The 26,145-nt window shown below is 40.2% G+C and overlaps 1 protein-coding gene across 2 annotated transcripts in view; it reads left to right on the top strand.

Moving 5' to 3' along the window:
• Positions 1-26,145, top strand: part of LOC127029036 (ceramide transfer protein-like) — a 105,885-nt gene that overhangs the window by 39,410 nt on the left and 40,330 nt on the right. The gene's annotated exons all lie outside the window — the stretch shown is intronic.

Here is a 26,145-nt window from a genome sequence, read left to right on the forward strand (position 1 = left end):
GCTCCGGTTGCCAGACAAAGTAGAAGGGCTTCTGACCCTCTTGAAGGGACCTCTAAGTCATTTTTACAAGAAGTGAGTAACAAATACTCTGACCAGGATTAGAGGGGCCCTGCCTCCAGCCAGGTGGAGGAAAGGGACAACCAGGTTTATTGGACTGTGTGGATTCGGTGGCCTGGCACATCACACCCACAGGAGTATAAGGCTCTAGTGGATACTGGTGCACAGTGTACTCTAATGCCATCAAGTTATGAAGGGGCAGAACCCATATGTATCTCTGGTGTGACAGGGGGATCTCAACAGCTAACTCTATTGGAGGCTGAAATAAGCCTAACTGGGAATGAGTGGCAGAAACACCCCATTGTGACTGGCCCAGAGGCCCCATGCATCCTTGGCATAGACTATCTCAGGAGAGGGTATTTTAAAGACCCAAAGGGGTATCGGTGGGCTTTTGGTATAGCTGCCTTGGAGACAGAGGGAATTGAACAGTTGTCCACCTTACCTGGTCTCTCTGAGGACCCTTCGGTTGTGGGGTTGCTGAGGGTTGAAGAACAACAGGTGCCGATCGCTACCACAAGGGTGCACCGGCGGCAATATCGCACCAACCGAGACTCCCTGATTCCCATCCATAAGCTGATTCGTCAACTGGAGAGCCAAGGAGTGATCAGCAGGACTCGCTCACCCTTTAACAGCCCCATATGGCCAGTGCGAAAGTCTAATGGAGAGTGGAGACTAACAGTAGACTATCGTGGCCTGAATGAAGTCATGCCACCGCTGAGTGCTGCTGTGCCAGACATGCTAGAACTTCAATATGAACTGGAGTCAAAGGCAGCCAAGTGGTATGCCACAAGTGATATTGCTAATGCATTTTTCTCAATCCCTTTGGCAGCAGAGTGCCGGCCACAGTTTGCTTTCACTTGGAGGGGCGTCCAGTACACCTGGAATCGACTGCCCCAGGGGTGGAAACACAGCCCCACCATTTGCCATGGACTGATCCAAAATGCACTAGAAAAAGGTGGAGCTCCAGAACACCTGCAGTACATTGATGACATCATCGTATGGGGCAACACAGCAGAAGAAGTTTTTGGGAAAGGGGAGAAAATAGTCCAAATCCTTCTGAAAGCCGGTTTTGCCATAAAACAAAGTAAGGTGAAGGGACCCGCACAGGAGATTCAGTTTTTAGGAATAAAATGGCAAGATGGACGTCGTCATATCCCAATGGATGTGATCAACAAAATAGCAGCTATGTCCCACTGACTAGTAAACAGGAAACACAAGCTTTCTTAGGTGTTGTAGGTTTTTGGAGAATGCACATTCCAAATTATAGTCTGATTGTAAGCCCTCTCTATCAAGTGACCCGGAAGAAGAACGATTTTAAATGGGGCCCTGAACAACAACAAGCCTTTGAACAGATTAAACGGGAGATAGTTCATGCAGTAGCCCTTGGGCCAGTCCGGGCAGGACCAGATGTTAAAAATGTGCTCTACACCGCAGCCGGGGAGAATGGCCCTACCTGGAGCCTCTGGCAGAAAGCACCTGGGGAGACCCGAGGTCGACCTCTAGGGTTCTGGAGTCGGGGATATCGAGGATCTGAGGCCCACTATACTCCAACTGAAAAGGAGATATTAGCAGCATATGAAGGAGTTCGAGCTGCTTCAGAAGTGGTTGGTACTGAAACACAGCTCCTGTTGGCACCCCGACTGCCGGTGCTAGGCTGGATGTTCAAAGGGAAGGTCCCTTCTACACATCATGCAACTGATGCTACGTGGAGTAAGTGGGTTGCACTGATCGCACAACAAAGTCGAATAGGAAACCTTAGTCGCCCAGGAATTCTGGAAGTGATTACAGACTGGCCAGAAGGCAAAGATGTTGGAATATCACCAGAGGAGGAGGTAACGTGTGCTGAAGAGGCCCCACTGTATAATAAACTGCCAGAAAATGAGAGGCAATATGCCCTGTTCACTGATGGGTCCTGTCGCATTGTAGGAAAGCATCGGAGGTGGAAGGCGGCTGTATGGAGTCCTATACGACAACTTGCAGAAACTGCAGAAGGAGAAGGTGAATCGAGTCAGTTTGCAGAGGTGAAAGCCATCCAGCTGGCTTTAGACATGGCTGAATGAGAAAAATGGCCAATACTTTATCTCTATACCGATTCATGGATGGTGGCAAATGCTCTGTGGGGGTGGTTGCAGCAATGGAAGCAGAGTAACTGGCAACGCAGAGGTAAACCCATCTGGGCTGCCCCATTGTGGCAAGATATTGCTGCCCGGCTAGAGAACTTGGTTGTGAAAGTACGTCATGTAGATGTCCACGTACCCAAGAGCCGGGCCACTGAAGAACATCAAAACAACCAGCAGGTAGACAAGGCTGCTAAGACTGAAATGGCTCAGGTGGATTTGGATTGGCAACATAAGGGTGAATTATTTTTAGCTCGGTGGGCCCATGACACTTCAGGTCATCAGGGAAGAGATGCAACATATAGATGGGCTTGTGATCGAGGGGTGGATTTGACCATGGACACTATCGCACAGGTTATCCATGAATGTGAAACATGCGCTGCAATTAAGCAAGCCAAGCGGTTAAAGCCTCTTTGGTATGGGGGACGATGGCTGAAATATAAATATGGAGAGGCCTGGCAGATTGACTACATCACACTCCCACAAACCCGCCAAGGCAAGCGCCATGTGCTTACAATGGTGGAAGCAACCACCGGATGGCTGGAAACATATCCCGTGCCCCATGCCACCGCCCGGAACACTATCCTGGGCCTTGAGAAGCAAATCTTATGGCGACATGGTACCCCAGAAAGAATTGAGTCAGACAACGGGACACATTTCAGAAACAATCTCATAGACACCTGGGCCAAAGAGCATGGCATTGAGTGGGTGTATCACATCCCCTATCATGCACCAGCCTCCGGGAAAATCGAGCGATACAATGGATTGTTAAAGACTACATTGAAAGCAATGGGTGGTGGGACCTTTAAACATTGGGATACACATCTAGCAAAGGCCACCTGGTTAGTCAACACTAGAGGATCTGCCAATCGGGCTGGCCCTGCCCAATCAGAACTTTTACAAACTGTAGAAGGGGATAAGGTCCCTGTAGTGCACATAAAAAATATGCTAGGGAAGACACTCTGGGTTACTCCTGCCTCAGGCAAAGGCAAACCCATTCGTGGGATTGCTTTTGCTCAAGGACCTGGGTGTACTTGGTGGGTGATGCGGAAGGACGGGGAAGTCCGATGTGTGCCTCAAGGGGATTTGATTTTAGGTGAGAATAGCCAGTGAATTAAATTGTATTATGTTAATTGCTATATAACCCTGCCATTGTATGTCATCATTACTATAGTTGTTATATGCTATATCAACAGTATTACAGTATGAATTATCTAGATTAATAAAGAATGAACTTTGACAAAACTCAGTGAAGTGCAGTAGTGATGGAACCAGGACTGACTGCAGCATGCAACAATCCAACACTACACACCATCCTCCTGCTGTGCCCAATGTCATCTGCCCGCTGCACTGCACCAAAGCCGGATCCTGCTCTGCTGACTAAGCGGACTTCACACCATCCCTCCTGCCCAGACAGACTGTTATGATAGATGGAGTCCAAAGTCATGGACTGAATGAACTCAACGAACATTTTAAATGGACATTGTAAAGGCTTATACATTAAGGGAATGATATCTGTGTGTATATGTATTAAAAGGCAGCAAAAGTGGTGGTGATTAATTGAAAATGCATTGGGAAGTGTGGGACCTGGACATGATGTAGATGGTATAGAATAAGGGGTGGATACTGTCCTGGTTTCGGCTAGGACAGAGTTAATTTTCTTCCTAGTAGCTGGTATAGTGCTGTGTTTTGGATTTAGTAGGAAAAGAATGTTGATAACACACCGATGTTTTTAGTTGTTGCTAAGTAGTGTTTATACTAAGTCAAGGATTTTTCAGCTTCTCATGCCCAGCCAGCAAGAAGGCTGGAGGGGCACAAGAAGCTGGGAGGGACACCATTAGGACAGCTGACCCAAACTGGCCAAAGAGCTATTCCATACCATATGACATCATGCCCAGTATATAAACTGGGGGAGTTAACTGGGAGGGGGATCGCGGCTCGGGAACTAACTGGGCATCGGTCAACGAGTGGTGAGCAATTGCATTGTGCACCACTTGCTTTGTATAGTTTAATTCTTTTAGTATTGCTATTGTCATATTATTATTATTATCATTATCATTGTTTTTCATTCCTTTCTGTCCTATTAAACTGTCTTTATCTCAACTCACGAGTTTTTTTCCTGATTCTCTCCCCCATCCCAGGGGTGGGGGGGCAGTGAGCAAGCGGCTGCGTGGTGCTTAGCTGCCGGCTGGGGTTAAACCACGACAGTCCTTCACAGTGCTGGCCAGCTTGAACTCTAATCGAGCTTTGGCCGCACGAATTTTCTCCCTACAGTGGCGAACAGTGTCTCCGTAGTCCTCCCGTGTCACCTGTCCTTGCTTCCAAAGTCCATACGCTTTCTTTTTCCACCTAAGTTGTAGAAGGTCCCTGCTCAGCCAAGCCGGCCTTCTGCCCCGTTTGCTTGACTTCCGACACTTTGGAATTGCCTGCTCCCGCGCTCTTAAGAGATGGCTCTTTGAAAAAGTGACCAGCATTCATGGACCCCAATACCTTCAAAAGCAGATTCCCAGGGGACCTTACTATCTAGCTCCTTCAGCAGCCCGAAGTCTGCTCTCCCCATATCCAGGGTTGAAGTTTTGCTGGCAGTTTTTCTCCGATCTATCTCCAAGAATTTGAAACTCAACTACTTCGTGGTCACTGTGACCAAGACAGCCACCATTCACCACTTTGCCCACGAGTCCCTCTCTGTTTACAAGCAACAAATCTAGGAGGGCACCTTTCCTAGTCAGCTCCCTTAGTACCTGCACCAAGAAGTTATATCTTCAACATGCTTCAGGAATTTCCTGGACCTGTTTGTGTCCCTTGTATAATATTCCCAGTTGATGTCTGGGAAGTTAAAATCACCCATAAGGACAAGGGCAGCTGATCTAGAGATATCCCTTAATTCCTTGTAGAATAATCCATCAGTGTTACAGGAGAACAAAGTAAAATAGATATCTAAGTAGGTACGTATTTTTACCTTGAGCTTCTTGAAGTATTGCTTATAAAAGTACTATATGTAATTAGGAATCTTCACCTTTTATTGGACAATCCTTACAATAAGCAGTAGATGCTCTTAAATTTCAAGTGCTGTCTTTTGATAATGGTCCTCAAAAAAAAATTTCATCTCAATTAGAATATTAGTCCATTTATAGCTTGGCATTTTGCATTAACTTTGATACAGAGGTAACATTAAAACATAAAAAATTAAGTTTCAAAACCAGGATTCTTTTCTGTAGTCTAGTGAAAAAATATGAAGTTAATCATGGAGTGTTTTTGAGACAAAAATACTGCAATTTGTTACTCTTGCAGTACCTCAGAAATGTCTCAAGAGGGTACACCAAACAGGTTGCTGGATTACACATCCGTAGAGCTGGCATTTCAAAAACTGTTTTACAGGCATGGGGGTCTTCAGGCATGGGGTGATGGGGATGTGGAACTTGATAACCCTGGACTGAAATTCAGACTAGATTTGGTGAATGATTTAGCTAGTGAACTGCAGAACTTAACCGAAAGTCTGGCTAAGCAGAAATGCCGGCTGGGTCATTGCATGCTACCATGAAGGAATGAATGAGGAAAATACCCATATCCTGTTCTTGAACTCTGCATGACCTCAAAGGGGAGTCTTTCTCATGGTATTCTTTTCCCTGTTCTAAGGCTGTCCTTAACTGTTGCTGAGTTCTGAGCTGGCAATTTTATGGAACCACGTATATATAATATGGAAGTATTGAGTGGTAATAGTTTAGAGTTTGCCATTGTACGTGTAACTTTGGAATTGTTTTTCTGTGTCACTTGCAAAAAAAAAAAAAATCTTGCGTGCATCACCACTGAATTTTCTTGTTCTGCTTTACTGCCCAGCCACTATCAAGAGGTATCTGTTTGATTTTGTTTTTCTGTCTTGTATTATTGGTAAACTTAAGTCATCTTATTCAACCTCCTTTTTAGATCATTAATGAGTGTTGAGGAGCATGAGTTCTAGCATTCCAAAAATCTCCTCCTTTTGTGGAGAAGCCTGATTAATTATGCAGGTTTTCCACTTAAAAGGCTTCTTCTAATATTGATTTTGGTTTGGACAGCTTAAACTTTCATACTTTGCAAGAATTTGGTGGTTCTTAAAAAAATAATAATAATTTGTACCAGATCTCTGTCTTCACATTTGAGTGCAATGAGAGGTTTCTTGGATAATTCCACTGGAGGTGCATCTGTTCCTACTAACTGTTCCTGCTAAAATACTGTTGTGGTTTAACCCCAGTCAGCAGCCAAGCACCATGCAGCTGCTTCCTCACTCCCCCCATCCCCGCTCCCAGTGGGATGGGGAGGAGAATTGGAAAAAAAGATAAAACTCGTGGGATGAGATAAGAACAGTTTAATAACTAAAGTAAAATATAATACTAACAATAATAGTAATGAAATATAATAATAATAATGAAAATGAATATAACAAAAAAGGAAGAGGGGAAAAACAAAGGAAAAGAAAAAAAAAAGTGATGCAGAATGCAATTGCTCACCACCTGCTGACCGATGCCCAAGCAGCGATCCGCCCCTCCCGGCCAACTCCCCCTGTTTATATACTGGGCATGACATTCCATGGTATGGAATACCCCTTTGGCCAGTTCGGGTCAGCTGCCCCGGCTATGCTCCCTCCCAGCTTCTTGCACACCTGCTTGCTGGCAGAGCATGGGAAACTGGAAAGTCCTTGGCTTAGGACAAGCACTACTTAGCAACAACTAAAACAACAGAGCAACATCAGAGTGTTATCATCAACATCATTCTCACACTAAATCCAAAACACAGCACTGTACCAGCTACTAAGAAGAGAGTTAACTCTGTCCCAGCCAAAACCAGGAGAAATACATAGGAATCTGAACACCAGAAGCCTTGGAAAAGTGCTCTATGCAGATAAATAGATGTTTGATGTAATTAAACTGTATTGGGTCTAGCTGAGATGGAGTTAATTTTCCCCACAGCAGCCCTCATAGTGCTGTGCTCTGTATTGGTAGCTAGAACAGTGTTGATAACACACCAGTGTTTTGGCTACTGCTGAGCAGTGCTCCCACAGCATCAAGGCTGTCTCTCCAACATTTCCCCCCCTCACCAGTAGGCTGGGGGTGGGCAAGATCTTGGGAGGGGACATAGCCAGGACAGCTGACCCAAACTGACCAAAGGGATATTCCATACCATATGATGTCTGCTCAGTATAAAAGCTAGGGGGAGGAGGAGGAAGGGGGGGCATTCATTTGTTTACGTTTGTCTTCTGGAGCAACCACTACATGTACTGAAGCCCTGCTTCCCAGGAAGTGGCCGAACATCGCCTGCTGATGGGAAGTAGAGAATAAAATCTTTTGTTTTCCTTTGCTTTCGTGCGCGACCTTTGCTTCTGCTTTATTAAACTGCCCTTATCTTGACCTACGAGCCTTTCGTTTTATTTTCTCCCCCTGTCCAGTTGAGGAGGGGGAGTGATAGAGCAGCTTTGGTGGGCACCTGGCATCCGCCAGGGTCAACCCACTACATAAACATAAATCAGAAATGTCTAAATCCAGTTGTCAGTCTGATTATCATTAATGTTTCTTAGAGGAAGTGTCTCCAAATGTCGTTTCAATAAGATATTTTCCAAATTGGGTGGTTAGTGCTATGGTTTCCTATAATTTATGTACATCTTTGTAGGAAAAAATGTACTGCTTCTTAATAACATTGATAGGATCTGAAAAATATATTTTCTTGGAGGCTGGATGTTCATCCCATGTTTCATTGAATTTGTATGAAGAACGCTTCCATGATCCTTAGTTTTAAGTAAATTTTCACCCATCCTTTAATTTTTCTTCAGTTCTTCTGGAAGTTTTGTATCTAAACACTTGATTGAGAGTAGAAGTTGGACTTCTATGAGGCAAAATATCCTGTTTCACTGAAAAGTTCAGATTTTTATCTGCTTACTCTGAAGTTTTCTGAAGGAACATTCCAGGTCAGATTACCATAACTCAAGCAAAAGTTCCTTGACAAGCTGTTGTTATCAGATAAAAATTGATTTTGTTTCAGAACTATGTTCTTAACTGATACATAATAATTTGAATAAAATTGAGAGAGGAAACTATTTCCTGTACTAAGTCATTTTGATTAACTGGAGTCTATTGCTATATAAAGTACTGCATTTATTTTGTTTTTTAAGCTCTTTGCTTACTGAGTGTAAGCTGTTTGCTAACAAAAGTATGTTTGAGATTTACTGTAGCATGTCACAAGGTGGTTTATCTTTAGAGTATGAAAGACAGACTGAAACTTTGATTGTTTCATTGTGCTCTGAACAGAGAAAACACTGGTTTAAAATGAACTTTATATTAAATTTGAGTATGAGCAGACTTAGAAAAACTTACTACTTAGCAACACCAACGAGTAGCTGGTAGCTGAGAAATGTAAAATGTCTAATGTTAAAGCATAAAAACTGTTAGAATTTGCTGCTCTTTGTTATTATCATTGCATTAGCCTTTTCTTGTTTTGAGGTTCCTGAATGCTGACCAGATTAAATGTGTCTCAAGTACAGCTTCTAAAATGCTTATTAATCTCCCTGAACTGAAGGAGGGTGTGGTGGGTTGACCTTGACAGGATGCCAGGTGCCCACCACGCTGCTCTATCACTCCTCCTCCTCAACTGGACAGGGGAGAGAAAATATGATGAAAGGCTCATGGGTTGAGATAAGGACAGGGAGGTCACTCAGCAATTACCGTCATGGGCAAAAGAGACTCGACTCGGGGAAATTAATTTATTGCCAATTAAAAGTCAGAGTAGGATCATGAGAAATAAAAACAAATCTTAAAAACACCTTCCCCCCACTCCTCCCTGCTTCCCAGGCTCAACTTCACTCCCGATTTTCTCTACCTCCTTCCCTCCCCCCCCCCCCCCCCCCCCGACTGGTGCAGGGGGATGAGGAATAGGGGTTGCAGTCAGTTCATTACATGTTGTCTCTGCCGCTCCTTCCTACTCACTCTTCCTCTGCTCCAGTGTGGAGTCCAACCCACGGGAGACAGTTCTTCATGAGCTGCTCCAGCGTGGGTCCCTTCCACGGGATGCAGTCCTTCAGGAACAGACTGCTCCAGCCTGGGTCCCCAGTGGGGTCACAAGTCCTGCCAGCAAACCTGCTCCAGTGTGGGCTCCTCTCTCCATGGGTCCACAGGTCCTGCCAGGAGCCTGATCCAGTGCGGGCTCTCCACGGGGTCACAGCATCCTTCGGGCATCCACCTGCTCTGGCATGGGGTCCTCCACAGGCTGCAGGTGGATATCTGCTCCACCGTGGACCTCCATGGGCTGCAGGGGGACAGCCTGCCTCACCATGGTCTTCACCAGGGGCTGCAGGGGAATCTCTGCTCTGGTGCCTGGAGCACCTCCTCCCCCTCCTTCTTCCCTGACCTTGGTGTCTGCAGAGTTGTTTCTCTCACATATTCTCACTCCTCTCTCCAGCTGCAATTGCTGCTGCACAGTAACTTCTTTTCCCTTTCTTAAATATGTTCACAGAGGCACTACCACTGTCGCTGATTGGCTCGGCCTTGGCCAGCGGCAGTTCTGTCTTGGAGCCAGCTGGCATTAACTTTATCGCACATAGGGGAAGCTTCTAGCAGCTTCTCACAGAAGCCACCCCTGTAGCCCCCCTGCTACCAAAACCTTGCCACGCAAACCCAATACAGCACCATTAGCAAGTTTGCTGATGATACTAAACTGGGAGGTGCTGTTGACTTTCTTGAGGGACGAGAGGCCTTGCAGATAGATAGATTGGAGCATTGGGCAATCGTCAATGGCATGAAATTTAACAAGAACAAATGCTGGATTCTGCATCTGGGATGGAGTAATGCCAGGCACAAGTATGGACTGGGAGAGGAGTGGCTGGAGAGCAGCCCTGCAGAAAGGGGTCTGGAGGTGCTGGTCAACAGCAGGCTCAATATGAGTCAGCAGTGTGCCCTGGCAGCCAAGAGGGCAAACTGCATCCTGGGGTACATTAAACACAGTATAGCATAGGTCCCTTCCAACTGAACTATTCTACTCTATTCTACTTCCTCTCCTGGAGTTCAGGTGTTTCGGTAATGTGTGATTTTTTTTTTTTTCTTTCATTATTTGCTTCCTCAGCAGTGGTTGCTGAGGTCTGAAGAGGGGAAAAAATCTGGTCCCCTAATCTGGTGGTTTTTTGGGGTTTTTTTTTGGCATTTTATCCTAACACCAGTTCCTCTGTCCCTACTCCCCCTCCCTCTATAACACTTCAGAAATAAGATTGTCCTGAGCAGAAGCAACAGTGCAGACAGAGGAAAGCAGAGGAGTTATGGGAGTAGGTAAATATTGTTTAACCTTGTTTTTATTTTTCAAGTTTATAGTGAGGATTGTAGGAGAGTGATGATGAGGCCTCCTTTTTCTCTGATACTGGTGGCCTAAGTGTTGGAACAAGTTTCTTAAGTAGTTTTGGTGTCAGCTACTGTTTCCTATCAGATTGATTTGGGTTGCCATGTTCTGTTGCCTGATGCTTTGCAGCACATCAACAAAGTCCAAATTTTTTTTTATGCTGACAGTTTGGATTGTGTTGAATACCCTATTGGTTTCTGCAATGACTTTAACAACTAGAACTAATATAGCTTATATTCATACAGGATGCAAGATACTAGAGTGAACTGTATCTTGCACGCAAGTACAAAAGGTTGGTTGTTTAAAGAGGCTTTAAAATAACTGTACTTGTGAAAGACGGTAAATGTTGGTATAGAAGGAAAAGCCAGCTAAATTATGTAGATCATGGTGTCTTTCAGTGCTGCTAGAATGCAGTTTGCTTTGCATTTTAAAATATCCAGGTTTACAGACTAAATCTTGGTGTGGCTACTTGTGTTTTTCAGTTTATGTAACAGGTGTTTTGCTGTCCCAGTGTTTGTGATGATAAAAGGGGAAAAGTCTGAAGTACAAATAAAAGAATAACAATCTGGTGATAAGAGTAAAAAGTTCCTAAAATACTTGTATATTAGTGATCTGTATATAATCTCTTGCTGGTCACTTGAAGCATAGGTAGTTTGTTAAATCTAGCTAAGCTTGGTGGGAGTTTTCTGAAACAGTAAAAACACGAGGGTTGGCATACTGCTCCAGAAGCTAGTGTCTTACTCTCACCGTGGCGTTGCGAGGCACTGACTTGCAGCAGCAGTGCAACTTGTCTGAGAGGAGACGGGAGAACAGCATTCAGATATCTTTTTTAAGCTGTAAAAAGTTTGGTTACCTGTTTAACAGACTTAAATGTGTAGGCAAGTCACTGATGAGCGGTAGGGATATATGCTTAAAGGCGTTGCAAAAACAATGTTTACTAGTTTGAAACTAGAAAACTGTGAATGTTGCTCAAGCTTATGCAGGAACTTAGATCTGCTCTTGTTGCTGTTCTGTCACAGCTGTGTATTGACATAAAATATGTAACTTAAGTTCTTGTGTATTCATGTTTGACATCTCCCTTTAAAGTTGAATTTGCAAAAACACTCCCTGATAACTAAAGAAAAAGTTAAGTCTAAGCATAGTCTTCTGAACGCTGCAGTAATAAGCTTATTTATTTTGGATTTTGGCCTGAATCTCAGACTAAAGTAGGAAATACACAGGAGAAGGATGTAGCTGTCTCAAATCCAAGCACCTTGTCTAGCTTTTGAAGTTCATTGATCCTTTAACTGTGAATACTGGCTTTTCCTTTTTGCTCTTCAGTGACATCTGACTGGTATAGGTATCAGAGGAGAAATAAACTGAAGGGCCTTTCTGAAGGGTCATAAAGCTCATCCTAATTCTTCCCATAATATCATGTGAGCTAAAGTCATCTTTATTAGATGCCATGTTTTATTATAAGTTAGACTGGTAGGCGTTGTAACAGTGAGGGGTCGTGGAATCATTTTAGCCTGTTTCTGCTGTTACAGGTATTTCTTCTCGCCATCCTCATCTAATCTGAGTTTTCCTTTATAGAGTAGTCCTATTCACAGTCAGTCTGGAGAGGAGATTATTCCCTTCACCTTTGCACCACTTAAGATTTTTTGTCTTTTCTGTTAGACTGAACAGCTCCCCATTCCTTAATTGTTGTTCATGTGGACATGTTTTACAACTCTGATACCTTGTATGGCTCTCCTCCAAACTCAGTCCTCATCTTTCTTTGAGGTACAGCACCAAAGTTGGACTCGGTATTCCTACAGAGGATCTTATGGATGTTGAATAGAACGTAGGATTATTTTGTGGGTCTTGTAGACTACCCTGTATTGCAACACCATGATTTTTTTTATTTATTCAGCTTGAGAACCACTAAATCTGATTCATGTCTAGAACTATCTGCAGATTGTTACCTGTCCTGTACTTGTGCAGTACAATATTTCCTATAACCAAGTAAACCTTGAACTTCATTTTTCTCCAGTGTACACGAGTGTTAAGTTTTTGCTGCTCTTCCATTAACTTCAGTCTTTCTAGCTCTGCTGTCTTGGATTTTGGTTTCTTTCCAGAAATAATTCTTTGTGCTGCTTGGGTTGGGTTCAGTTTCTTTAGTGATTGTGCTTGTTGATGTAGTACTTTCTAAAAAATGGTCAGAATGGAGACTGGCTGGCTGAGGAAAAGCTAGATCATTTAGTGGTAACTTGGTTGATAGCTGAGCTTGTTTGTTATTCTGTTGGGAGCTGCTTATCTGAGTCTGAAGTGGTATACATATGTGGACTTAAGATAATCTTAAATCTTTGTATCCATGAAAGCTGTGATCACTGTCTGCCATGTGTTCCTAATTAAAAAGTTTTCTCCTCCATCTAGTCAGAGCATTAACAGGTAGTCTTCATAATCTCAGCAGAGGTCTTGAACTCTCCTTTCAAACCCCTGCCCCCAAATGGTAGTGAACTTAAGACACTTTTATCTTTCCCTTGAGTTAGCTAAATATATGAATTGACTGAAGATTCAAATGTATTTAAAGGTTAAAGTAACTTTTTGATCACCGTATAGCCAGATTGGTGACCCAGGGTGTTCTGAAATGTCTAAAGAATGCCTGAAAATTACAGGCCAAAATGCAAATAAGCAGAGCATTGCCTTGTGGATGCAATACCATGTGGGGGGAAAAAAAACCAAAAAAAACCAAACCAAAACAAAGCACTTTGAAAAGTGCTAACTCGATATCAGATAGCATGAAAGGCTTGTGACACTACTGCTAAGCTGTTAAGAGTATGTCAATCAATATTTTTGTAATGCTATTTAATGAAAGGCAATGTACATGGCTGAAGTAAACTTGGTGCCAAGTCTAATGCTGAGTCTTGAGGTGACCGGAACTAAGCTACCAGACTCAACATGCAGCTGGCCATGCAGTAAATAACCAGTCTCATTTCTATAAACAAGTGGGATTCTAGTAGTAAACTCAAAGATGTTATTAATTCACTTTGTGAAAGCAATGGTGGTAGATCATTTTGATAGCATATACTTTCATTTCATAGAAATAAGGGGAATGTCAGTGCTTGTAACTGGCAAAATGATACATGGTAGCTCTAGGAGTCAAGCTCTCTGTGGCAGAGTGGCAGCACGGTTTTGCACAGTCTCCCTGAAAACAATATCGTTCATTGAGACACCTGTGTCAAGCTTGACTTTAGTGGTAAATGCCTCTTCAAATCAGGGTAAGTGCTGCTCTTTGTATCAAGAACAGAAAGTACAGAGCTGCAATGTGGAAGTAGTGAGTGGTTAAACAGTTAAAAGTTGATACTTGCCAAATAGATCTGCATGCTGTTTACTCAGAAGTATTACTCATCAGATCAAACAGTACTGTGCATTAACAGTTTAATAGAAAAATCTTGGATACTCTGCCTCATCTACCAAATGCAGTCTCTTTTTTTTTTTTTTCTCCTAAAAAGACTTTATAAGGGGTGGGTTTTCTTCAGTGAGTTTTCATTAGAGTGAAACTCATTGAGTTGATATTAACAGACCAGAGTTACACCCTAGCCATAGGGAATAGATGCTGCTCAGCCACATGGGTGGGGTGCACAAGTAGCAATGATATATATTCAGTAACATTCAACAGAGGTAATGTTCAAAGTCCTTCATGGCTTTTTGGTTCTTTTGTCACACCTCCCATGCCCCTGTCGAAAAAGAGAATAGCAGGAGGTATCATGACTCTAAAGAGCTGAGGGAGACTTTGAAAAGGGGAATTGTTTTAAAAACAGAACAATAAGACTTGGGACATCTCCTGCTTGTTTAATTCAATGTCCACTTGCCTTTATTGGAAGCTTTGAAGGTAATTCTCCTAATACAATTTCTATTGTAGAAGAATAAAAAGATTTTTTTTTCTCTCTGTGAAAACAAATAAAGCTTGAAAATATGCATTTGCTGTCTCTTTAGTGTCATCTAGGTGAATGGACTTACTGCAGAGGAATCAAAATTCTAGTGTCTTGAACATATCTGTTTTAAATGGGAGGGGAGGAAGAAAGGTTTAATATTTAACTCCTAATATTTAAATGTCAGATATATTGATTGGTATGAACATGGACATTAGAATATGTTGGGGTTTGGGGGGAGGGGAATAGAGAGAGAGGTGTCCATCTTTCTTCCCCCCAGTAATCTGAAATAACTTGTGGGGATTTGTGTATTACCTTAAAATTGCTTTGAGTAAGCAAGTATAGCTGGGGCTGCTCAGCCGATATGTACTACTTGCCCTGACGTATGTTATGATGCTGATAATGAAACTTGTAGATGTAGAGAAGCCGTGCTTTCAGGGGAAGATTAGATGGATTGCTCAAGTTATTAGTCCTTTACTGGAAATAACAAAAGTTTCTTTCTTTAAAATTGAATCAAATATGCTCTTTCAAGGAGGAAAACTAAGGTTGGGTATGTCTTACACATTCCATTATTTTAGCACTGATATCATCAGGAACTCTTAATACATATGATATTGCTTGTCATTTAATGTTACTAAATTTGCTAAGTGCACTTATTGCTGGACATTGTATATTTCCTGAAAGAAGACTTTAGGGGAAAGCCAGTGAATCAGCAGTTTCAGTTGACTACATAAGTGTATGCTGCAGCAAACCTTAATGCTGTCATTTCCAAACTGTTGAAACTTCCATTTCAGGAAAGAAAAAAAATAGTTCTTTGTCTCTCTTGGCACCCTTTTGCCACTCTTGGGTTCATGTTCCAACCACAGCAGTAAGTTGCAGCTTTATTAATAAGTAGTTACAGTTGAGACTGTTTAAAGCTGGACTAAAGCTTTCAGTCAATTCCAGCCCAACACACTTGATTAATTATAAACAATGCAGATTGTTTCACTTTGACCAACCCAATCTTTCTTTGCATGTGTGTTCTAGTTATGTTTCATAACAATCACTTTGGCTTTGAAAGGAGATATTATAATTCTCTGAAGAATACATCCTTATGGAGTGGAGGCCTGGATATCTCATTGGATATGCTTTGAGCAGGAGGGTGGTACTAGAGATCCCTTGCAACCTAAGTTATTCTGATTCTATGATAAAACCACATTGCTTATAGCAGTTAAATTCTTCCTTGCTCATGTCATAATATTTTCTACTTCACAGCAAAAGGACTCCTCATTCCTGTCTTGAAATGATCCTTTTTTTTAACAAACAGTGAAGTTTTATTGCCTCAAATTTGCTAGTTTTCAGACTTCGTAAATAAAAGATCTGGTTTAACTGTCTCCTTGAAGTTTTGCTTTATTCTTGCACTGTTCGAAGGTGCAGCTTCTACTTATTTCCGTTCTTGTTTATACCTGCCCCCAAATATGCTAAGCAGGAAATAAAATATCAGTTTCATGTGTTGTTTAGTCAACATGAGTAGGTTTGAGGAAATCTGTTAGGTAAACCTACCATTTTGAAATGTAAAAAGAAAGTGCAAAGATAAGCAACAGCTAATTAGATTACACTTCCCATAATCTAATCAAACAACACATAGGACTTAAGGTTTGTACAAGTGTATCTAATTGATCTTCAGAGACTTATTGGGCTGGCTTGTGTTTTAATTCTTGAAAAGAGGCCATCATGGCTGCTAGACTCATTTCTTTAATAGATCAAGTGTGTTAAGCTGGCAATACTAGTCATACATAGCCTCTTTTTGGAGTATCCATGTGAGTAGACAGGTGATGCACATGGAGTAAACCCATTCTCCATTATGTGTTTGGGCTTGGTCACATGAAAAGGAAGTTTGCAATATGTGAACTGAGGCTGCAATTAGAAGCAAAACTTGTGTCACCTGGCTGGAAAGGTTTTCTGCCAGCCTCATTGATTTATAGTGTCTCACTATAAAATGCTTCAAGAAAGGTCTTATCTTTTTAGATCCTTATGATACACAGGCAATCTGCAAAGTTTTCCTTTACTATCCTAGACTGTGGGGGAGCTTTGAGTCTGGAGTGCTTTTGGATGAAAATACCATAGCTTCACCTTTCTGCCGTTTTTATGGCTGTTACTTTATCATGCCTGAACTAGACTATATGCAGATCTGTCCGAATGTGAAGATCTGGCAGCAGCATATGCATTTTGTCACTGTTGTGCAGAATGGACAGGGAACACCTTGCTTGCCTACCATCAAATTGGAATCTCCCTCCCCTTGCTTTAGCAATGGAGGGAAGTCAGTTTTTAATGTGTTGCAATTCAAAGCAGATAACAGCATGAATATGGCCATTCTCCTTAAGTCTTACGCCACACTCCCCATACACACACTTCAGTGTCTGCAGGCAATGGCATCAGTGTTTTTGAGCAGTTCCTGAGCTCTTAACACACAGGTAGTTTTCTCAAGATGAATTCTGCAGGGATATACCACTGTAAGGGAACCAGCAATGGGATTGGACTTTAGCAGTACATAGAGAATATATGGGTCTAGAAAATAATTTATTCTGAGGACATACATATAGTATGTTTCTGCAGTTGCCTGGACTTTTAATAGTACAGTGTGCAGTTAAGGTGCAAGTTCTTGCAGAAAGTGTTCCTATGGTTTGTACAAAACACAGTGGTGCTGTAATGAAACAAGACAGTTTAGTTACTAGAAGACTGAGTTAGAATAGGCTACTAAACTGTTTATCAGTAGTACACTATTCTCTAGCTCATGCTTATTGTGGGGAGGTTTTTGTATTGGTACCTAGCACTGCACTGGCACCCTTTGTCTTGTTCAAACTTTTTACCTCTCTGGAAAGCAATAAGAAGAAAAAAGGTGACCCACAGCTTAATGCACAACCTATCGATGGCCAACAGTATTTACAATCCTGTATAAAATGGATGATAATGCTTATCTTCAAAATCTGGAGCATTTTAGAACCTAAATGCTTTGGTTTGCTTGCTTCTGGTGCACTAGAAAGCAGCCTTTTGTGAGCTGTTTTTTTTTTCTACCAGTTCCGAGGTTTTCCTTTAAGGGCAGGATAGGTCAGCTTACTGTAGAGACCTGTGCTGTGTTTGAAGTTGTTTTTGCTGTTGTCTTGCACAGAGAGTGTTGGCTTTCAGCAAATAAAAGCAGTCTGTTTCTTTTCACATGAATAAGTAATGATAGCGTGGAGGGTGTTTTTGTATTGGCAGATTAAGTTGAATTTAATATTTTTACTGATAAGTTTACTGATACCGTGTGCAATGTCAGATAACATTTTTAATTATCAAAGATTAGATTTCTGAAAGTTGCATTGCATAAAACAGTCCTACAAGCACCTAAGTAAGCCTGCTTAAACTTAAGTGTTATGAATGGAGTAAATAACTTATTTCAAATGAAATGTCTCTGTATCACTACTGCATGACTTTTTACGGGTTTGGAAGGGTTTAACCAGAACTTTGTTTCTTCTGATGCTTCTCAAAGTGCATATGCATACAGGGAAAACTAGTTTGGTGAGAACCTACTTAATGCATACTCTGTACATGACGAAATCCTGTGCCTGTTCATCTGGCTGGTATATAAAACTACTTTTCACGATGAGCTCTATGTTTTACAGCTGCAGACTAATGACAGAGCAGTTGAATGTGAAGAAAAGTCTTCTACTTGGACATGGTACTTGAGACAGAGGTGTCCAGTCTTCTGTGTCACATATTAAGTGTTCTTTTTTAAAGCTAAATTATGTTGAGCCTAACTGCTTAATGTTAGATGAAGTTTTAAGAAATCTGTGCCTAAACATTTGTCGAAGTGCTTAATTTGGTGCTAATGACTTTGGACAATCTTAACTGGAAATTAGCATGTTGTTAGTTGGTTCACTGTTTTGAACTGGCTGAGAGGTGTGACTTCAGAATAATTTCATTAATCTCTATTAAAACTTGTTATTTGCTGTCATTCTTTCAGTGATAGATGTCATTGTTACTTCTTGCATACTGTGCGGAAAACTTTATCCTCACTTAGCAATGTGTCTCAAATGTAATTATAAAGGCTAAAGGTAAAACTGCTCTGTTTTTATTTGTCTGCCAAGAAAAGGAGGTTTATATCCCCAGGGACTGAAGCAGAAACAGGATAAGGGTTACTGTTGGGCTTTGACCAATAGTAACCTTTAGAAATGTCTGTTTCCTTTTTGCTATTTCCCTCTAGTGGTCACACAGGATATTGACTTGGGGAGGTTAAATACATGAACTGGTATCTTTTCAAATACTTGTACATAAACAAACTAACACAGAAGTAATATGGGGTGTATGGAAACTTAATTTGTCCAGTCCTGACCTGTTAGAACGTAGTGTGTCATGATATCTCGTGATGGGAGGGCATACTCTCATGCTTCAGGTTGGTGGTTCAACAAGTTTTTGGAGATTATCTGAATTTTTATCCTTTTGGATATCCAAACATGCCCTTTCCTTGAAACTCAATCGCACAGAGCTCTTAGCATAATCTAAATTTGCTTCTAAAGTACTTTGAGCCTTTTGAGGTGAGAGCTGCACTATATGCATATCTTTTTCCTTTCTGTATCTGGGACTAGGTGTTATGTCTAAATACTTAAGTGTTAAGATAATTTATCACTTTAGCATTTTGTTTTTATCATGTTAGACTTGTTATTGACCCACAGACTAATATGAGAATTATAGAATCAGGTAGGGCTAGTCTTTGTAAACCAATTCATGTTTTCATTTAACTTTTAAAAAATGTTGGTACATCCATTGTGTATCAGGTGTTTGACCAGACTGGGCTTTGTTTCTAAACAAACATAATTTTGACACAAATAGAAGGACTGTTTTTATGAAACTTCAACCCTGGCCAACTTCAGGAATCTGAAGTTATATCAGGAACATGACAAAAAGATGCATGTCCTGGGGAGTCCCTTATTTCATATAACCTTTTTTGTTCAACTCTGTAATCGGTGCAGTGAGCCTTCCTTGATATTTGGGGAGTTTTGAGGGAAGTGGGTGTTGAGACCTGATAAAAACAAGGGCTACAGCAAGAAGGAAGTAGGAAGAATAGGAAATAAGTTTTGAAAGCCAAGAAAAATGTGTTAGATTTGATGACGTGTGAGATGCAAAACAAGCACTGTTGAAAACAAAACTCCTTTCTCCCCCCCCTTTGTTTTTCCCCAAATTACTGTTGTAAAATTGCAGTTTAAACTGAACGATGTGTTCTCATAATTTTTCTTTGGGTGTAAGATCAATTTTTCTTAAATCCTGTCAGATATAATATGGACTTTTCAATCTTCAACAATTCCAACTTTATGCTCCAGTGCTTGCTACCTATTGCATACTCTGGGATACGCTGAGCATTTAATAGATTTCTATTCTGATGGCTAGGTGAATGTCTGAGGATTGAGTGGAGAGAAAAAAAAAAAAAAATCTGTTCCTGTATGTGGCAGTGACAAGATAATGGTTAACTGCAGTAGGTGAACTTTAGCGCATTGGTAGCCGAGGCCAGAACATCAGTGCTTTTCCTGATAGTGTCTAACAGCAGAATGGAGATTTCTGGTTCTTATGTAGCTCTTGCAGATCTGACTTGTCCCCCTCCTGACAGCCCAGATTCACAGGAGGGACAAATGTAGCCCTCTCCCATTCTTGCTATAGCCTGGTGGCCCAGTGGTACAAGCTGCTTTAGATTTATTATTAAGTCAGTATACAGAGGGAAGCAGTTATTGTCAGATTGGTTTTTGGCGCCTTTTGCTCAGGAAAGAGTTTTATTCTGTAAATCACGCTTTTCCACAGCGGTTCCTGAGCCTGAGAAGCAGGACTTTCTCTGTGGGCTCTTGAGTGTCCTCCTGCTCAGTGTCCTGGCTGTTCTTCATTCTCCTTCTGGAGTGCTTCCTATTCAGCTTGTGTGGAATCTTAGCATTTAAAGATGCTAAATAATATTTGGTGAATAGTTTTCCTGTGCACATTAACAGTTAAGAGAATTCATGGAAAAAACAGTATGCATCCATGTAATTAAACATGGGTGTGAACTATGTGGATAAAGATTATCAAAGGCCAGTCATTTGCCTTTGGTTGCCTCTTTGTCAACCTGCGTTCTCTTCTCTCTGTAATATTTTGTCTTATTGGTACTATTTCTTGGCCCTTTCCCTTTCTTTAGAAAGCAGTATGTGGTTCCAGGGCTTATCAACCTGTGTACCACTCTAGCTTATGCAGCTATTAAAGGCACTTAATGTCTGCAGGCAACACATGGTGACTTACAAAAAGTGTATGGTGTTTGAGAAGTAAAGACCCAAAAGATGATGTTACTTAGATTGGACGCGTGAGTATAGCAGTTATGATAATCTTAGTGCTGTATTGCTATAGTCTTTATTTTTCAGTTGTCTTATGCTTATTTTTCAACTCAGAATTCCTGTTTTTTCCTCCTGTGCATGTAGTATGCTTATTTATTGTGGAATTGCAACATTTATCACTGTTGGAGGAAAAATATGTCTACATTTCTTTACCTGTTCTTGCAGTTGCAAAGAAAGGTCACGTTAGAAGCTTTTTTGCTTTCTGAGTAGTCTCCTGCACTGTGCTTGGGAGGGCTGTAGGCAAGGGAATCATCATCCAACTGCTGTGACCTGGATTGTGAAATTTCTGTCTCTGCCTTCCTGATAACTGCCTCGCTTTTGAAACCTTAAATTTCCATCGTCAGAGCCTGTAGAACAATTGATAAATCAAACCTACAGACACATGTTAATTGTATCTTTAACTTCAATCCACAGAAATGCATCCCAGACTGCCCTACCTGTAGCGTCTGTGTTCTTCTGTCTGCAGCAATCCCTAGGTAGCCCTTCTTTCTTCAAGTATACGTTGAAACTTTTGCAGCAAGTCTAAAAATTGCCCTTGGAACATAGGTGTTCGATAGAGCTTTTCTGCTTAGTCTCCACCAAGTCTTTCATAGTACCTTCCAGCTCTTTCATTTCGTGTTTCTACTTTTTTCTACATTATTGTTTTTTATAAGATATTGTGGTTTGATCTCATAGATGTTTTAGTAGGATTTTTCACAAATGCTGCAGAGAACATGATTAGAGTCACTGTATCCTAATGTCTGTTTCATCACCTCCTAGGGTGAGCTGTATGTCTTGGAGGAGCTGCCTGCTGCTTGTGTTATGTAAAATAATAAATAATTTATAATGCTAACTGAAAATATCTGCTTTGGTGGACAAACATACATGGAAGTGCTTGACAGGCACTAAATTGAGACATAATCAAAATAATTCCTTTAAGATGTGGAAGAATAATTTGCTTTATTTGATTTTTTTTTTTTTTTTTAAAGTGGGGGAGCTTTTCAGTGAGTCTTTGCTTTACTCCAGAGTATTATTTACCCACTTTAGGAAATCCTTAACTGGCGGATCAGTGTGAGCCATAATGGAGGTCTGCAATATGATTCTGCGAATACTTAGCTATTTTACTGAAAGCAGTTTTTCTGATATACTGCCTTGTTGCTGATACCAGCACATGCTCCAGTAAAGAATCACATGAAGCTTTGGATCATGTGGCTCTTTCCTCTTGTCTATCATAATGAAAAAGCATTTTGAAAGGATTAATGGATTTCATGCACTGCCTTAGAAAGCTGAAGGTGTTGCAATGTACTAACAAATGCCAGTTTTGAGTGTAGCTCTGAAGCTATGATGTATGCATGGAATTTCAAAGAACTGCATCTATATACTGAGCATGGTAATTTAGCATTAGTGCTTGATGCTATGAATTGATACAACCTCTGCAAGTTATTTTGTTTTCAAGCAGAGACTGTTGGCTTCTATCATGTGGACTCTACCTGCTTTTCCAATTTTTATCTTGGGAAATGAAAAATTGCATAAACAGAAGAAGCTTGTGTCAACATTCCTCTTCTCAATGTAATTGAGTATTTCTGCAGTGAATAATTTATGATAATCTGCTTTGCAAGACAAATGCAGCAGTGACCTGCTCTCTGTGGTAGTAGAATGGTGGGGCTTTGCATGATGCATGCTTTCATTGTTTGTGTTAAGCTGCTTGCATGTGCCTGCTGTGAGCTTGGATGACTTGTCTCTGCATCAGTTATAAAGCAATACTTGTTTTCTGGTTCTTCTGACAAATAAGTATTCTTGATGTAATTTTCATTTTTTTTTTCCCTTTGGCTACTAAACCATAATTGTCTGAGACAGTTTTGTGAACATGATCTGTAAATGCACATGCTTTGGCTTTGTGTTGTGTGCTGTTTGGTCTGCTGTTTAATCTGCTGTATTTGCTCCTTGGTTGCAAATAGCTAAACTGCCTAAATGCTTTTTATGTAGCACCTTTTTATTGGTAGGGTTTGCAAGCCGATAGCTGTATACAGCTGTCTTGTATACAATTCAGAAGCATGGATAAACTGTTTAGTGGAACTATCACAAGCATAAATGACAGTCAAATAAACATACTGCTGAAAAGGTACCTTTAAAAAAAAAATCAAGCTTACATATTGATATGGAAAGAAAGTTTTTTTTCTTTCACCCCTCAGCTTTTATTTTGTGAACTAAATTAACTGAGCATTGACTATAAGGGTAATGTCGGAAGAAAAGGATTTAATTCAAATGCAGAATATAAGTAACGAGATTTTTCTACTTCTAAGATTACATCTATTCTTGTAAGTACTAGAGTAGTACTATTAAGATGTGACTTTGATTAAATCTTCAAATAGGGACATTCAGAAATTTTGCTTCCTAAGCTTAAATCCAGGTTTTGCATAGATATGTCTTGCTCACTTAAAGGAGAAAATCGGAAAACATTTGCTGTCCTTAGTTAAAATGCTGACCTCAATGCAATGGATATTTTGGCTACATTTTAAAATTGATCTGTTCATTAAGTCATATCCTGTTGAAATGAAATTTTACCTTCTTTCTAGTGTGTACAACTTAAACAGAAAATAGAATGAAATGAGTCCCCACTGTCAAAATGACTGTAGTACATTCAAAGTCATCTATATTATTTGTAGCGTATGATTAAGTAAACATTGAAGTTACCAGGAAAACAGTGAAGCGTGGTTTAGATTTGCATTTAGAGGAAATCTAAACAGAAATGTTTTATGATGCTTCGAGGTGTTGTGTGACTCTCATAAAATGCTCTCTTGAGGTTTATGCTTATTAAACACTTCTGAAATTAAATTATAGTATTGTATGCTTAAAACTCTTAATTGTTCTTTTAAAAACCCTTTTATTCCCTTGCCTGCTTTGTTTTCACTTGTCAAGCCTTTGGAGGACTTAAAGTCCATATAAAGAGCCAAAAGCCCTTACTTGAGTATTTGCAAAAAACCTAATCAAAGCTTCATTATTTGATTTGTTATACTTAAAATTAAAATCCAGTGAATTAAGGTATAAACTTTGCACTGTAACACAAGTGCAATGCAATTCAAAACATGGTCCAGTATACCAAATATGTTACCAAAGCCAGGTATACTGCCAGGTATACTGTCAATGTTTTTAATAAAAAGCCTATATCAATAGATATTTTAAAGCTATGCTTTAAAACAAATAGTAGGACTAATTCTTAAAACATTGAGCTTTTAGCACTTCTGTTGCTACGCTTATGTAGCTATTTTTCTAGGACTCTTGCTCTGTATAAAATAGCTTTAAATGCATGATTTATAGCAGAAATTTCTAAATGCATCTTGCCTTCTATCATTTCACTCTAAGCTGTCATTAAAAAAACCTTCTATTTCTGCTATTTCAGATAAGTTACAATATTTCTATTTTTTTGCTAATTTAAGCAATGAACTTAAGATGTGCCTTATTAAATCTTTTGAACTTATGAGTGCCTTTTTTTTTTTTTTTTTTTTTTAATTTTAAGTTGATGATCGCTTAGCCATCTTCCACCAAGACTTGGAGTACCTTTTTCTAACTACAGTTGCATTTCTTGGTCATATTAATTTTTCTACTTTGCTTCTACTTTTGATACTCATCCTGTTTATCTTTCTTCTGTTTCCTCAATGCTTTGTTGTCTTCTACCTCATTCTTTAAATGGGCCAGATAGAAACTGACTCTTGGCTCCTTCTTACTTGTTTTTGCTGGATAATCTCATTCAGTCATGTTCATTCAGGAATTATGTTAATAACTCTGGAACTCACATTTTTCTTTTCAGTCATATCTTCATTTCTCCAAAACTGTGTTTCTCTGCCATTGCTCCTTTGTAACCCAAACATACATACTTTGTCCTGCACACTTGCAGTATTGTCCAAATTCTCCTGTTTCAACCAACTTCAACTTTTTGTCCTTTCTCCTTGCTTTTAATACTCTTTAAGTTCATTTGCATCTTAATTTATCAGCACTTTCCTGCCTTCCCAAAGCCTATGCCATTTTCAATTTTTCCACAAAAGTACAACAGCTAGAATTTCGTTGCTTCTTACTTATTCCATATAATTTGTTATGTCTCCCCTTCTCCCTGCCCCATCTGAATTTCTCTGCCACTACAGAATTTCTTATTCCTGTCAAAGATCCTTCACAATATTCTCTGTCTACTTGATCAAATTAATCTATTAACAGTATTTCAGATATTACTCTGAACCATCTGTTTCTTTTGTCACAAAAATTTTGCAACTGGCCCATGCCGACAGAGAGGAGAGGCTAGGATGCAAAGTATAGAATTACAAGAGTAATTCTTTATTCATGCTCATGAGGTGTCCCATTCAAATTGGGGCACACCGAATGCGATTTTACACATGGTTCTTATACCTTTCAGGTGTTCAGATACAACATGATTTGACCAATCACTACTTAACACACACACTACTGTTTTGCAAAGCAACTATAATTCTATGGCATCATCATCCATCTGCTTTTTTTCTTGATCTAGATATCCCTGGAGTCGGTCTTGCTACAGTTACTTGTCTATGATGCAAGATAATGGGAGGGTTTCACAGAGGTGTTAGAGGGGCTAGGATGCTAGTGTTATCTCGATAGTCCGAGGGTATCCTTTATTCTTCAGGGTGGGGACTGTTCTTGCAATGAGCTGGGGTCCTTTAGTCATGCTTACTTAACCATGACTATACAGTATACAATGTAAACTATATATCCTAAGAAAGTTCATACAATTTCATACTATAAAGACTAATCGGTACAATAGTTAGGGAATGAGATTTTCCAACACTGTCTTATGTTCTCTTTCAGGGATTTTCTTTTCCTTTGCCATGCATGGGCCATTTTATGTTAACCTTTAGGGAAATATTTTCCTTCCAGTTCCTCAGTATCTGCTTCTGTTTCACTTGTGAAGACATTTGTCAAACTTAATATTTTTAGATCTTTTTCATGCTATTTTAATCAAGAGATGTTTTTCTTTTTTTGCATTATTTAATTAGTTACTATTATTGTCTTCTCCCTCTTTCTTTCAGTGTCTCACCTTGTTTTATGTAGACTTTTGTTCTTTGTCAAAAATAATTTCAGTCTAGTATAAAGAATATTGCTAAAGAAGTCTGGAACAAGCAAAAAAATGATAGCAGTAATTATCTTTTTTCTATGATCTCTACTTATTTTGTTGCTTTTAAAACTAAAATGGCACTATTTGAATGATTGGAAGGATTAACTGAGGTTGTTGATTGTCTTCAAACTGAACCATGTTAATCCCTTGATTAAGTGTAGAGTACTGTAGGTTTTTCGAATGCTATGTGAAAATTGCTTGGTAGGGATTACATATACCAAAATAATGGAAACATTACCCCT

The sequence above is a fragment of the Gymnogyps californianus genome, unplaced genomic scaffold, assembly GCF_018139145.2.
Source record: "Gymnogyps californianus isolate 813 unplaced genomic scaffold, ASM1813914v2 HiC_scaffold_63, whole genome shotgun sequence".
Classification (NCBI taxonomy): domain Eukaryota; kingdom Metazoa; phylum Chordata; class Aves; order Accipitriformes; family Cathartidae; genus Gymnogyps; species Gymnogyps californianus.